The sequence below is a fragment of the Eucyclogobius newberryi genome, unplaced genomic scaffold, assembly GCF_026437365.1.
Source record: "Eucyclogobius newberryi isolate DKJ021-1_F unplaced genomic scaffold, fEucNew1.0.hap1 SCAF_9, whole genome shotgun sequence".
NCBI classification, from domain to species: Eukaryota; Metazoa; Chordata; class Actinopteri; order Gobiiformes; family Gobiidae; genus Eucyclogobius; species Eucyclogobius newberryi.
This window is the reverse complement of record NW_027316532.1, coordinates 9,361,619-9,378,462: the sequence shown is the minus strand read 5'-3', so window position 1 is coordinate 9,378,462 and position 16,844 is coordinate 9,361,619.

Below are 16,844 nucleotides of genomic sequence, written 5' to 3'. Positions count from 1 at the left end.
TGTTGCCCAATGTGGGGGTCAATGGCACAGATTAGCAGCCAGGCTTCCAATCAACAGCCAGTCCATCCCAGGGCAGCTGTGGCTACAGAGCAGTCTGGGGAGTGAGAGAATGAATTGTGTTTGAGCTTGAAAGGCTTAGGAATTATGAGCGGGTCCAGCTCCACTGTCCATCTCGCGTCCCCCTGTCCGTCTGAAGGAGTCGGATCTCTCCTTCACTATGGAACTCCTCCAGGTTTCTACTTTTTCCCAAGGAGGTTTTGTAGTTTTTCTTGGCCAAGAAGGAGGGTCTAAGGACAGAGGTGTCCTTAGACCCTTCCTTAACCTTGGGACATTGTCAGGGGATGATGGGACATTGCCAAGTCCCTATGAACATTGTTTAATCTGTTTTTCACTGTCGCCCTCCGAGGCAACGGCTGGTGTGATTTTGGGCGATACAAAAATACATTTTATTGAATTGAATTACCAAGAAACAGGTACTTTATCCACAAAAGTACTTTATTTTAGAGAAATAGTGTCCTTCAAATGTCTTAAAAAGCTGTATAAATCAATTGCATTATCATAATTTTTTTTTAAATTAAAATCTTAGAAACTAATGTGTTACAATCAAGTGTCCATTTAAACGTACTAAATAATTATCTTCTCCATATGTTGTAAACACGGGAAATAATACGCTTAAGGATACATTATTTGTGTGAGCTAATTTATTGCAATTTACACTAATGACTTACGTTTGTTTATTTTGCTATCATTTCTCTATCATTAATTGTTGCTTTGGCTTGGTTTTAGATGCCGTTTCTGGCTGTATTCACACTTCCTCCCATTAGTCACATTTTTATTGCATGCATTTTTACATCAAATATTTTACGACCATCTGATTCCTGTTTTGTTTTATTCAGGCTCATGTAAATTATGGAGGCTCGCATACCAATCACTAACTAATATCTTATTCTCCCAGACACCTACAGTGGCATTTATGATTTAATAGTGTGGATTAATAATACAACAATAACAAAATGTTTTATGCATGTAGTCGCTTCACAAAGCAAGCCACTAAATCTAAATCATGTTTGTGAATGAGACGCTTGTTAAGTCTGGGTTTCATCTATTCCAGACAATTGTAGGCTACAACCCACGGCCCTGATTTGTTCAATGTGGTTAAAACTGCCACACAAATAGCCAGAGGTGAAGTCAAGCGGATTTTAATTAAAAGACAGAGCGAAATGAGAAGCTGTGGTTGAAACAAAAGGGCGTTAATCGGTTGTGAGTGATCAGGAGAGCAGCGTTTGCAAACGGGGAGAGAAAGAGAGTAAAAGACCCCGGACAGATTCATAACTTCAGTGTTAATCGATTGCAGAAGCTGATGAAAACTTTTATGTTTTGTAAATTGAAGGATGGTAAGGCAAGGCAAGTTTATTTGTAGAGCACATTTCATACACAAGGCAATTCAAAGTGTTTCACACAGCAGGAAAAATGCATTAAAATCACAAAGAAATTACAGATACAATAAAATTAACTAATTAAAAACAATTTAAGTTTTGAGTGCAAAGAAAATCCTTTCAGTCATATGCGCAGCTAAACAAAACTGTTTTTAGCTTAGATTTGAACATTGTCAGAGTAGAACCTGTCTCACATCTTCAGGAAGACTGTTCCAGATTTTAGCTGCATAAAACTGAAACACATATTCCCCATGTTTAGTCCTGACTCTGGCACCAGCAGGAGGCCGGTCCATGTTTAGTCCTGACTCTGGGCACCAGCTGGAGGCCGGTCCATGTTTAGTCCTGACTCTGGCACCTGCAGGAGGCCGGTCCATGTTTAGTCCTGACTCTGGCACCAGCAGGAGGCTGGTCCATGTTTAATCCTGACTCTGGCACCAGCAGGAGGCCGGTCCATGTTTAGTCCTGACTCTGGCACCAGCAGGAGGCCGGTCCATGTTTAGTCCTGACTCTGGCACCAGCAGGAGGCCGGTCCATGATTAATCCTGACTCTGGCACCAGCAGGAGGCCGGTCCATGTTTAGTCCTGACTCTGGCACCAGCAGGAGGCCGGTCCATGTTTAGTCCTGACTCTGGCACCAGCAGGAGGCCGGTCCATGTTTAGTCCTGACTCTGGCACCAGCAGGAGGCCGGTCCATGTTTAATCCTGACTCTGGCACCAGCAGGAGGCCGGTCCATGTTTAGTCCTGACTCTGGCACCAGCAGGAGGCCGGTCCATGTTTAGTCCTGACTTTGGCACCAGCAGGAGGCCGGTCCATGTTTAGTCCTGACTCTGGCACCAGCAGGAGGCCGGTCCATGTTTTGTCCTGACTCTGGGCACCAGCAGGAGGCCGGTCCATGTTTAGTCCTGACTCTGGCACCAGCAGGAGGCCGGTCCCAGAGGTCCTCACAGTCCGAGATGGTTCATATGGCACTAACATATCTGAGATGTACTTTGGTGCTAGGCCATGGAGAGACACAAGCAGAGCTGCTTTAAAGTCTATTCTCTGAGCCACAGGGGGCAGTGCAGAGACCTGAACACAGGACTAATGTGATCATACTTCCTGGTTCTAGTCAGGACCCGAGCAGCAGCGTTCTGGATGTACTGCAGCTGTTTTACAGCTCGTTTGGAGAGGCCAGTGAGCAGGCCGTTACAGTAGTCTAATCTACTGGAGACAAACGCATGGATAAGTCTCTCTAAATCTGGTTTTGACACTATATTTTTGCTTTTGGCAATGTTTTTTAGATGGTAAAAAGCTGCTGATGTTATTGATTTGACGTGGCTATTAAAGTTCAAGTCTGAGTCCATTATTACCCCCAGATTTCTAACTTGATTTGTAGGTTTTAGAGCGAGACTCTGGAGGTGACGCTAATACTTTCTCTTTGTTTCTGTGGTCAACAACGATTATTTCAGTCTTATCTGAGTTCAGCTGGAGAAAGTTGTTTTGCATCCACAAACTGATCTGTTGGATGCAGTGACAGAGTGAATCTACTGGTCCCTAGTCACCTGCCGATAGTGAAACATAGATCTGAGTGTCGTCTGCATAATTGTGATAGGACACATTTTCACTGCGTATCAACTGACCTAACGGCAGCATGTAGAGGTTGAACAGAAGGGGACCCAGGACTGACCCTTGGGGCACTCCACAGGTCAGGGTCATGTGGTCTGAGACACAGCTACCAATTTCAACAAAGTACTTCCTGTCTTCCAGATAGGACCTTAAAACCAGTTTAGGGCAGTGCCAGTGATGCCCACCCAGTCCTCTAGTCTCTGTAAGAGGATCCCATGATGGACAGTGTCAAAAGCAGCACTCAGATCTAACAGAATTAAAACTGAGGCTTTGCCTTACCTTCACACTAAAGCTAACAAACATTAGCATGCTAACAACACGCTTCCTGTTTTGCAGAGAAACAAAGGCTCTCTAATTACATCCAATCTGATTCTGACCTTAAGAGCTGCTTTTACAAATATATATTTTTTTTACCATGAGATTAAGAGTCTCTTTTTCAAGGGAGTCCTGGCCCCAGAGGGGAGGAACCTATTGTCCATGTTTTTAGGAAACCGCAATTTTAATTTTAACCATATATAAAATTTAAAGTCAGGTGCAAGTTCTCAAAATGATTGTCTAAAAGACCCAGTCCGGACACGGCCCTGTGTTGAAGTCTACAAGATGAAAGTGGATTTAGCATAATATAATGGTAATAATCTCCATGGAGACGAGCAGGTCGGGTGCCCACTTCCAGGCCAAGTTACCAGTCAGATCAAGTTATCCGTTGGTTAAATATTTTTCTAGTGATTAGTACAAGTAGTTTTGATTATGTGGAATAACAGAAGTCAATTTTAAAAAAACTCTTCAAGACAATAATATATCAAGAATATAAGAACAAAATGTAATATTGTATTCATAAAATCTGTAAAAATGTATCTAAAAGTATCTAGATAGATGTGACGTAGGCGTAATGAGCTGTAACTTCAGCTTTCACCTTTTGGTTGATTTTGTTTAAAGAAATGAATGCATCATGTACTGTACTTGTTTTACCCAACCAAAATAAACTCATATCATCTCATATTGAGACTCTCGAGACTCCGACTTTCACAATAGTGCCTTATGTTATTAACTTTAATCAGTATTAGTTTTAGACCAGATGCCCTTCTGTAGTTGTATTGTCATCTTTTTTTATGGACATGATCATATTCATGAAATCTAAAATTGAAAAGTTCTGTATTACGAGATGACAAAGTGATTTGAGTGCATGAAAGGCACAATATCAATCCAATTATTTATGAATGAATTAATGAATAAGGTCGGTTAGTAGCGATATAAGCTGATGGTTGCAGCATGATTCACTGAAATGCATAGTGCAATCATAATCCATTCATTTTCTTTTTAACTCGCTTTCTTTGTTGCAACCTTTTAACATTGTATTCATCCAAGGATTTTACTTCTTTGATCAAGTGTTTTTAAATCTGTGTCCTGATTATGATTCTATTCATTTGCAGACCCATTAATGAAATAAATGAGCCTGTTTCTTTGGACTGTTGCAGACTGGAGTACTTCCTGGTGGAGCGTCCTTCAGCTGTAAAGCCCAACAGCAGCTGCATCACTCCTATCTCCACATTATTTCTTCATTAGCTCCAAACAGCTCTTGAACAGGTCAAATAAGGTAAGAGTAGTTGATAACACTTGTCTCCAAACAGGGACATCACTGGTAACATTTAATTAAAGCAGGCTGCATGCGGCACGGCGAATGGAGGAGCCAGATCGCAGCAAATTTGTCAAACCATCTGAAGAGCTCTTGTGTTGATTAGCTTTGAGCCTCTTGTAAAGTCACAGAGAACAGCCACGCACACACGCACACAGCTTTCTTGGGGATGGCTGTGGATAAACTTAATACAAAATAGCATTTAAGTTACACAATTTATTCTCTATAGAGAAATTGTGTATTGGTTGCAGCATGTGTTAGATTTATTGGTTAAGATTTGTTTAGTCTCAAAGGCAAGAGTGATAGAAGGGGGAGAGAGTGCATTTAATGTAATTCAATTACTTTACAACTTTATTTTATGATGGACAGTTGGACGGGTAGGAATGTGATGGCCATCTCTGATTTACTGATTTAAATTTAAACTTTGGGGCATTAATGGCTCAGTTGCAGGGACATTTGGAATGACCAATCCCTAGAAATGTCCCTGCGACTGAGCCATTGGCACAGGCCGCCCAGCCCCTCCCTGGTGCTACGCTACTCAGAGGGGCTGATAATTGTACTGATCATTTTGCCCCAAATTATAACCAAAAGGCGTAAGAACACATAGGTATATTATTTGTATTATTTTAAATCACAGACATGCCAAACTGCATGTTTTTATGTTGTGTTTTTTCCACAATGCAGTTGGCAAACCCTGACCTTGACCCAGTTAACTGTTCCTAAACCTAACCCTGTCCCTGACCTTTACCCGATTGTGAAAACATAATTGTAAAGTATAAACTTTTGCTAGCATAGCCAGAGCATAGCAAAGCATTGGTTGTGTGGCAGAACTGGGTTGTGAAAAACAAATTAAACTGCGGAGGGTGCGCAGGGCTACCCGTGAAAAAAAGTCTGGACACACCCCACGAACCTGCAGACTGCTGCATCAAGGCCGAGTCTGAGGAGCTGAAAATGTGACTTCATCATAGGACAGTTGTATTCTGATATTGAGGATGGAATTCTAATGCATATTATTATTCTACTTAAATCAAAACATAATTGTAGTACATTTTTAACTCTGGTTTAAGGGATAGCTATGATACAAGACGTGTATCGTATCAAGTTCCGTGTGTCGGGATTCGAATCGTATCGTGGACCCTGTATCAGGATATGTATTGTATCGTGAGGTATTAGGCAATACCCAGCCCTAGTAGAGTGGGTGTCTTATACACAAAAAGTGATTGTCTGCCCCTTCTCTCTCAATCTGTGCAATTGTAGTAGTGGTAATATAATAGGGCTGTACTCAAAATAACAGCAGTGTATTGAGACTTGTTGCCTTTACACATATCGATACAGAGATGTGTGTCATAATACTTTTACATTACTTATAAAGTTTTACACATTTTTAGGACATTTGTATTCTGATATTAACGCCAGTGTGAACAGAAAATGAAAATACCTTTTGTGCACCAAACAGCACTGACATGAGATTCAAGGTCTGGATTACAATAGGTATGAAAAAATGTTCCCAGATTGTAATAGCTAATCGCATGAAAATGTTTGACATGTTGAAAGAATCATTTGAACAGGACTTTTATAGGTATTTACAAATAAGGAGTTATTATAACCAAGAAATTAAGCGTACGTAACCTAAAAGTACTGAACATTATAATCCATTCACTGACATTTGTATCGATGCCTATATATCAAAACTTTCTTCAAGGGGAATTGTATCTAAATTATATCAATGCATTAATAATCACTACTAAATATATTAAAAACAATGGGCGAAAAGACAGACAGATGAAGAGTGGGAACGTGTGTGTACATCCCAGTGGAGATCCACAAAATCACATGTTTGGAGGGAATTTTGTTGAATAAATGTGTCATAACCATGTCAAAGTGCCCATTGCTAACTGCAGGAGGAACTGTAGCACCAGGAGGCAAACTCTTATCATGTGTTTTGGGCCCTGTCGCTTAAACATATTGGACTGAAATTAACACTGTACCGCAGACTGTTTTCGACATTGCCATTCATCCCTCTCATATTTTGAAAATATGTACTTGGACCTCAAAACTCCTGCCATGGACACAATAAAGAACATTTTGGAAAGTAATTTGGTTGCAGAAAAAAAGGCCATCGCAAAGAAATGGATGACACAAACTGCACCCACAATAAAGGACTGGACCGTAATCATAATGGACATACAGAAAATGGAAAAAATCACATATGGACTGAACTTGGAAATGGACAAATTCGACATAAACTGGACGAAATGGGACTCACATTATGGATCAGGTGTGCTCTAACCTTGTATTTTATTGTCATTTGGATGCATTATTCTAAAAATCTCAAACAATACACACTTTGTATTTTCTCTGGTTCCGCCACCTCCGCACTTTCTTTCTTTTCCTTTTTTTTCCCTTCTTTATCTTTCTTTCTTTATCTTTTCTCCTTCTTTCTCTCTTTTTTTTCCTTTTTGACAATGTTACTGGACTGTATCTTTATTTACACACAAGTATTAATTGGTCTGTGTTTATTCTTTCAATAAAAAAAATACAAAATCATTAAAAAATTAAAAAAACACACACACACACACACACACACAGAAGAGAGAGATAAACAGGCCTACAATATAAAGCTACTAAATATAAGACCTTTCAAAGTATTTACTGGATACCGCATTGTTTTAAGTGATACCATTTTAACCACAATAAATAAACCAACATTATAAGCTCCTTAAAATATGCATAATGTGTCTCCTTTGAAGGTTTTGAAACAAGCATATGTATTTACCAGGAAGTCATTCACTAACAGCTATTGGGATTATGACCATACGTTACTATTCCAAACCACACTGAACTGAACTATGGTTTATGGGTGACATCTGGGCCATAGAGCCACAGGAAGAAGCAGCGGGGCCCGGGAGGAGGGCAATCTCATCTCATCCAGACATATTTCACCTCATTCTCCGATATTGTTATGAAGAGATTTTAATTCCGCATGGGCGTAATTACATCTATTATAGTCGGACAAAATTTTGTAAACCTTTGGTCATGCTAATCACATCTTCTTTTCTCTCCAATTGAAGACTCGAGTTGGCTGTTTCTTTCCTTTCATTTTTTTTTATGTGCTTATTATCTAATTTTCTTTTGAAGGCTCTGATTATTCCCCCGTCGGAAAATGAACAATAATTGCTGCCCTATTGCTTACAAAGTCTGGCGCACACAAGAATAAAAGAGTAGTCCTTTCAATGGTCAATCAACAATGAACCACATTAATCATTATCTTACATTACAATTTCTTGTTTTGTGTCTGAAATGTGCTTCCAGAAGAATTAAAATGTTTTTTACCCTTCCAATTATGTCTGAGAGTTGTATGGCTACTGCAAGGGCCTAATATGGACAACAAGCATTAAACAGCAGAGACAAAGAGGCCGTGCTTTGATCAGCTACGGTAAGCCAAAGGAGTCAGTTATTGATGTGAAGCAGAGCATGAGGTGACCTGAAGTGCGCTCTCTTTAATCATCTCCGTGTATGGAAATGGACTTTCATAATGTATTATTTGATGCCTTTAGTTCAAGAGAGGAGCTCACTGACGCGCAGGACTTGCTATGGTTTGATGTCGGGCCAGAAGTCGAATAAGCTGATAATTGACTATATTACCAAAAGTACTAACAGAGAAATAAAAAGTAAATAGTAGAGAAATCTAAAGTCTGCATATACATCAAGTTTTCAGTCATTCAGGACTCGACCCACTCATCTATCCACAGACACATTCATGCTCCGCTCTGCCCAAACTCAAACATGTGGGTTTAGTGCAGGCCTTAAGGCCCGTGGGCCAGCTCAAGCCCGCCAAATGATCTGATCCGGTTCAAATGTTAAATATGTTTTCTCTTGTTCAGTCCAGGGTTGGTTAATTTTTCTTTAGACCTGGTTTAATCCTGGTTTAGTTCAGATTTAGTCCTGGTTTAGTCCTGGTTGGCACTTGTCTAATCTTAGTTTAATTCTGTTCAGTTCTAGATTGGTAATTTTGACGTAGTCTCAGCGAGAGCGTGCGTCCCCACCCACCCTGTGACGTAGTCTCAGTGAGAGCGTGCTTCCCCGCCCACCCCGTGACGTAGCCTAGTGTGGAGGTGGGGATGGTATTAAAATGTTAATTGTCACCTCTTGATTGATTTATTTTTTTTAATCCCCAGGCATAATAACTGTTATTGTAGTCAACATTGTATTGTATTAATTGCACGGCCCTACAGCTAGAACTCAAAGATTTTCCTCTCCTCATCATCTGTGAATTTTCATGGCAGATGATCAAAATCCTGCAGTAGACACTCGACTTAAAATAAAAAAATTGTTACGTCAAAAGACTAAGACTAATACTAAAGAAAATAGTGCATGGTGTATGGCTTAATAAGCAGTTTTTTTCATTGGGTAAATAGTGTAAATGCACATTCTTCCCCAGAAGATGTTAAATTCCAGTCTGCAGGTCACATGTGCAAAATCACAAGTGAAATAAATCCATTGATGTTGCTTTCCTCGTCCTGCTTAGTCATTACCAGGGCATTTGAAACCAAAGACGGGGCTTAAGTTAACTGGGGAAGTTTATACTTTGATGAGAACCATGGGACTGTGACTCATGACGATCAGCTGAAGGCAGCGCAGAGGTCATGAGGTCACCAGTTCAAAGGGCATTACGGCTGTGCTCAAATGTCCACTGGTCAGATGAAATAATAGGATGTTATTAGCGCGCGGATGTTCGCAGAGGGTCAATGATGTCACCTGGTTCAAAAGTTAAATGTATCTTTGGAAGTTTGAAAAGTGTGGTAATAATATTAGCTCAAGCAAAACTATGCAGGCAAAGATTCTATTCATTTTCCTAGACTTTTGAACGGAGTTGAACAGTTTGGAGGCGAATCTGCAATGGTGTAACTCAGTGTATTAGAAAGGACACACATACAGTTAGATAAGTATATTCACACATACAAGGAAATTGCATTATTGCACACTGAGATTGCACTCAGGCCGTCCTAAAGGCGGCTAGTTTAGAAGGCTAGTTTGAGATAAGGACCCTAACAGCCTGATGATAATAACTGTCTTTTCGTCTTTTTTGTGTACAAGTATGCTTCTGTAGCACCTGCCACATGGCAACCATTGCAAAAAAAACATTTTGCTTGGTAAGCATAGTCCCAAATCATTTTGTAAGCCTTCTTTAGACGCTGGTCAAAGCAGATGTTCTGGATAGAATGGAGGCTACTCCCAATAATCCTTTCCACAGACTGCACCACTCTCTGGAGTGCTTTGTGACTGAGATACAGCCCACAGGCTTTTGAACCTGAAGTTAGTGAGGCTGGTGCATTCTAAATTTGATCATCTTCTACAGCAGGGGTGTCAAACTCATTTGGGCCGCGGGCCGAATTTCGACGCTCAGGCTGGGTCGCAGGCCGAACATAACGTAAAACATAAAACAATAAAAAATATAAGAAATAAATTGCTTTATATAGCCTACGTTGTTTTTGAAGCAATTACTGCATCGATCGAGAAATTACAAACACGTTTGTTCTCTTAAACTGAAATGTATCAAGAAAACAAGTGTAATTTCACCAACACTTTGCTTCAGTTTATGCGCATTACAACTTCAGAGTTACAGAGATAAACATTTTTTCTATTGTTAAATATTGTTAATTAGGTATTTGGAACTGAAAAATATTGTATTTGACTTTATAACAAAATAAACTTCTCAAGATCTAAAAGACCTTTTAAATGTACTAACTAACATTTCCACGTCTGTGTAGTTATCTGTAGTTCTCTTTACACCTGAACTGACACCACTAAATACAAATACGCCTCTTGCCTTGAAAATATAGAATAAGTGCATGAGCCACAGTGTTCCATCAAACCAAACTCTTTTGTCAAATCGTGGGCCAAATATTATGTTCAAAATAAAACAAGAAAAAATATAAGAAATAAATAACTTTTTTACAGCCTAGTAAAATGTAGCCTAGTAATCATAGTTTAAGTTGATCTTGGTGACAAATGATTCATGTAGTGACTCAAATGAGGTCATTGTGTCTGTGTTCACAGTCACATTAGTGTGGACACAGTCATGTTCATACTTTATTACACTCTGACCTGTGTTTTTACTTGTGGCTGCTGATCTGTCCAGGTTTGTAGGGGATTTTTTCCTCACTGAGCATCATCACAGAAGTTAGTTTTCTTGTTGTTAGCTCCACATTAGCTCCACTTTTAGCATAGCTCTAACATCCACAAAACCGTCTCCTTTCTTTCTTCCACGTGTTTCCCAAACCAGACGTCTCTTTCCTCGCTCAGACCTCTGGTCTGAGGTGTGTAAGTGCTGTAAAGTGCGAGTCTTACTTCCCTCAGCAATTCTCCCTCGGCAGTACACGCGGCAGTGAAGAGCCGTGCGGGGAGGGGCGGCCACCAGCGGCATTGTGGGACGTGTAGTTTTAGCGATAAAAACGGTTTACGGATGTAACTACGGTTCTATGAACGAAAATCCGCGGGCCGGATGTTTGACACCCCTGTTCTACAGGAAATAGAGCCGTCATAAGGCGCTGGTACAGCTGGCAGCCCGGTGTAAACGCTCTCTCTTCTTTCTCACACTTATTGTGCTTTATCTCCTATATTTTGTAAATATAGTTAGTATATTTTTTCTATTTTACTGCACGATAGGGACACGCGCTGGAATAGTTTTTTAATTCAACAACTGTTTTTGACTTTTTTCGGCTGGATTTGAGCGTTTTTCGTTGTGTTGTTGTGACGTGAGCTAGCTCCGAGCGAGCCCACCAGCCCCCCCCCCGCGCCCTCCGGCCGCCGCTAAAGTACGGCGTGTCGTCGGTACACGTTTATATACACTTTATATGAAAGAGGAACTTCACGAACGATCGGGACACGCACTGGAATCGCTTTAAATTAACTTGTTTTGACTTTATTCGGCTGGATTGAGTGTTTTCGTCGTGTCGTTGCGATGTGTCTTGGCTCTGAGTCCCCCGGCTCCGGCCCCGCCCCCCGGCCAGCGCCATACCGCGTTTACACAAAGGAGGAACTCATGAAACTGCGGAGAACAGTCGTCTTACCCGGAGATCGTCACGTTATCCCGGCGGACATCCTAAGGAAAACGCAACGAGGCAGACGGGCTGGACGTAAACTCCGAGAGAAGAGAGGAGAAAACAGGCAGTCGGTTCCCGCCGTAGTCATGGGTAACGTGAGGTCCCTTCAAAATAAAATGACGGAAATAGCGAGCCTCATGCGGTCCCAGAGGATTTATAGGGACAGCAGCGTCTTGATTTTCACAGAGACCTGGTTAACAGCAGAAATGCCAGAATCTATTGTAGGTTTGGACAATTTTCATCTGCTGCGGGCGGACAGAACGAGAGAATGCGGGAAGAAAAGAGGTGGAGGTCTGGCGGTGTATGTGAACACGAGCTGGTCCAAACCCGAACACTGCACAGTGAGGGAGCAGCTATGTAACAAGGATATTGAACTATTGGCTATTGGCATGAGGCCATATTATCTGCCCCGGGAGTTCTCACATGTGATTTTGATTGCAGTCTATGTGGCCCCGTCTGCCAATGCTGAAAATGCTTGTGAAGCACTGCTCTCCTGCACTTGTAGGCTGCAAACACAGCATCCACAGGCTCTCTTCCTCATCTCTGGTGACTTTAACCACGCTTCTCCCTCTTCTGTTCTACCAACATACACCCAGTATGTTACCTGCCCCACCAGAGAGAATAGAACATTGGACTTGTTTTTTGCCAACACCAAGGAGGCTTATTCTTCTTCCCCCCTCCCTCCCCTGGGCAGCTCGGACCACAACCTTGTACATCTGAGGCCTGTGTATGAACCCATCGTGCGCAGGCAGCCTGTGGTGTCCCGCGAGGTGAGGATGTGGTCTGCTGAGAGCAAGGAGGCTCTGAGGGACTGCTTCAGCACCACTGTCTGGACTGAGCTTTATGACCCACATGGGGAGGACATCAACACCATCACAGAGTGCATCACGGACTACATCAACTTCTGTTTTGAGAACATTGTTCCCTCCCGGACGGTGCGGTGTTTTCCAAACAACAAGCCATGGATTAACCGTGAACTGAAGGCTCTGCTGAAGGAGAAGAAGAGAGCCTTCAGGTCAGGGAACAAGGAGGAGCTGAGGACTGTGCAGAAGGAGCTGAGGAGGAAGATCAGGCAGGCTGAGGCCGGCTACAAGAGGAGGATGGAGGAGCAGCTGCAGCAAAAGAACATTCAGGGAGTGTGGAGAAGCCTGAAAACCATCTCGGGATTCAAAATCCCCCCTATCCAGACAGAGGGGGATCTACAGTGGGTGAATGATTTAAATGCTCACTTCTTGAGGTTTGATCGGTCACCCGCCCCTCCCCCTGCACAGCTGCATGCTCCCTCTTCCACAGCTGGACAATGCCCTGCATCTGTTCCTCTTCGCTTATCTGCCCCGGACCATCAGCTCCCCACTTCGCCTGGACTCACCCATCCCCCCAGCACACGGTCCCCCTGCCAACCACTGACTGTCACAGCAGCACAGGTGAGGAGTGAGCTGAAGAGGATTAAAGTGAGGAAGGCAGCAGGACCTGACGGCATCAGCCCCAGGCTCCTTAAGTCCTGAGCAGATGAACTGTGTGGAGTTGTGTAGCATGTCTTCAACATGAGCCTGAAGCTGAGGGTGGTACCACAGGTCTGGAAGACCTCCTGTCTGGTACCTGTGCCTAAGACACCGCGCCCCAAAGACCTCAACAGCTTCAGGCCAGTGGCTCTCACGTCCCACCTGATGAAGACACTGGAGCGGCTGGTCCTGGACCACCTCCGCTCCACCGTGAGCTCAGCCATGGACCCGCTGCAGTTTGCATATCGGTCTGGCATCGGAGTGGAGGACGCCGTCATCTCCCTGCTGCACCGCTCTCTCTCTCACCTGGAAAAGCCTGGCAGCTCTGTGAGGATTCTGTTCTTAGATCTTTCCAGCGCCTTCAACACCATCCAGCCGCTGCTCCTGAGGGACAAGCTGGAGACGGCTGGTGTGGAGTATGACCTGGCAGAGTGGATCCTGGACTACCTCACAGACCGACCCCAGTTTGTGAGAGCCCGGAACTGTGTGTCTGACACTCGGACCTGCAGTGTGGGGGCGCCCCAGGGCACTGTCCTCGCGCCCTTTCTCTTCACCCTTTACACTGCAGACTTTAGACATGACACGGACAGCTGTGTCCTGCAGAAGTTCTCTGACGACTCTGCCATCATCTGACTCATCACGGACGACGATGACGCGGAGTACAGAGGACTGGCGCAGGACTTTGTGGACTGGTGTCAGCGGAACCACCTCCTCATCAATGCGGGGAAGACCAAGGAGATGGTGGTGGATTTCCGCAGACGCCACCCCACTGCCCCCTCGCCAGTGAACATCCAGGGACGGGACATTGAGAGAGTGGACTCATACAAGTGCCTGGGTGTTCATCTGAACCACAAACTGGACTGGACTCATAACACAGACGCACTGTACAGGAAGAGCCAGAGTCGGCTCTACCTCCTGAGGAGACTCAGGTCTTTTGGAGTGACAGGGCCACTCCTGAAGACCTTCTACGACTCTGTGGTGGCATCAGCCCTCCTGTACGGTGTGGCCTGCTGGAGCAGCAGCATCACAGAGAGGGAGAGGAAGAGGCTGGACAGAGTCATCAAGAAGTCCAGCTCCGTCCTGGGCTGTGCTCTGGACTCGGTGCAGGAGGTGGGGGACAGGAGGGTCCTGGCTAGATTCACATCTATGCTGGACCATGAGTGTCACCCCCTGCAGGACACTCTCTCCGCTCTGGAGAGCAGCTTCAGTGAGAGACTGATCCACCCTCGCTGTGTGAAGGAAAGGTTCCGTAGGTCTTTCCTTCCTGCTGCTGTCAGACTTTATAACAAAAACTGTTAGTACTGAACACTCGCAATACTGACCTAACCTAATACTGATGTGCAATTCTGTCATATGTGCAATTGCTGTTGGAATTCATGTGCAATTCATGTGCAATTACTGTGAAATTCATGTGCAATCTATGTGCTGTCGTGACACATATTCATGTGCAATTACTGTCGTGATCACATGCAATGGTATTTATGTATTTATTTATTTGTCTATGGGAGTTTTTATTTATTTATAGGAGATCTTCTACTGAAAGTGTTTTTCAGACTTCCTATAAGTGATCTGTTCTTCTGTATCTACCTCTGTATCTACCTGCGTTGCACCAATGAAATTTCCCCATCTGGGACAATAAAGGAATATCTTATCTTATCTTTCTTGACACTAGCTGTATGTATGTACAGTACAGTACTTATTGGGTAAAATTTACTTTTTCTCTTTAACCATGTTCTAACATTGTTCCCTGAGTTGTATTTTGCTTCATTCATGCTTATTTGGTGAATTCTATTTAGAAAGTTATAGTAGTTAGTAGTTTCTGACGTCGTAGAGCTTCGAGAGCGTCTGTGAAGTCCATAAATTGCTGCTCTCATTCTGTGCGGTTCTGCCTCAAATTGCGTTCCTGCATTCACATGTCAGGATTAGCTAGCTTTGTTTAACTCTTCTATTCCCATTGCTGCATGTAGATGGAGATCCAACTAAATTCCTGATCTGAAAACGCTTCAGGACTGTGAGTGGTCAATAAAAATTCAAATAATGCATAATATATCGACATGCACGTTTCATTTAGCTCATATTGCAATACGAGTCTGCTTCAAGAATACAACTGGATCCGTAAAAATATAGCCTAATAATTGCCTAAATATTTAGTGTAGAGTGTCATTTTAAAAGTCAAGTTAAGAGGGAGTAACTTTTATTTGTATTTGTAAAAAAGGCTTTGATGCAGTCCCTCTCTGTCCCCCGTGTCTGAGTCGGTCAAACCCTCGGTGTAACGGCCCATGTTTGTCTCATGTCTCATCCAGAAGTCACTTTGGAGGTGTGGGGAGGACATGGCGTGACAAACGAGGGTTCTCATGTGCAAATTCTAGCGGCAAGTGGGAGTTATAAAGCACAATTTGCTTGGTGGAGAGTGCACGGAGTGTTTTATAAATCAAGAGATTGCATGGCGTATTAGTGGCCACTAGGTGTAGGCACTCGCTCAGTCCAATTCCTACTCAATCCTTTATAAATGAGGCCCCTGACCTGTAACTTGGCCTGTGGCATCAGCTGCTTGTTTTGGAGATGGATTAATTCACCTTTGTTTTATCTGTGCTGGTTTGTGGCCCGTGTCACACTTTTCCCTGACATATTTTCTCAAACAGTTGAACCCAAAGTCGGTGGAGCTTGTACATTTTTATAGCAAACAAGAGGCTTCATGGGCACTGAGTGAGGAGTGGACTTTTTTTAATGGTCGTGGGAGCAAAATAAACCTCAGACATGGAACATTAACAGCCGTAAGTGAAAAGTGTTTGGATCGCTAGTTTCTCCTTGACAATATCTGCTCTGCTCTGGACTTTTGGGTGTAATTTATGAGAAACCTACAGTAGAGTCACGGCATTGCAACTTTGTCCAAGGCCTTGACTCTATTCAACTCCAGCATGTTTGCTATTCATTTGATAGTCTTTTCAAATTGTAATAATATAAGATGCATTTTAAAATATTGCTTGTACATCTATTGAATATAGCCTACACTGGATCATTTTGAAATGCATATTGCAACATTCTGACCTCTATATTGAATCAGAATTATAGAAGTAGGAGGTAGTAGTGAGAAGTAAAAGTAGTAGTTGTAGGTCATACATTCTTATACAGTACACATGACACATTTTACCTGCCTCATGATTAAATTCAATGTAAAGAACTGAAATAAAATAGGGAGCATATCATGTTTGTTACACAGTGTATATGGCACTAGACGTTTGAGGGTGTCCTTTGTAGCAAAATACAAAAAATCAAATGAAATCAGTTCTACGAGCATAAGGATGTTTTTCACAAGCACTGCAACACATAAAAATATCAGAAATGACCTAATACGTCTATAATTTTAGTTACGGTAAATAATGATGTCTTCATGTCTTTGAGAAAAGTAGCATATTTTTCTGACTTTAAGCCGCTACTTTTTCCCCACGCTATGCTACTTTTTCCCCACGCTTTGACCCTGCGGTCATTATAACGGTGTGTCTAATTTATGGATTTTTACTGGTTAAAGGCCACCGGGGGCACTAGCAGGAAGCGCAAGCG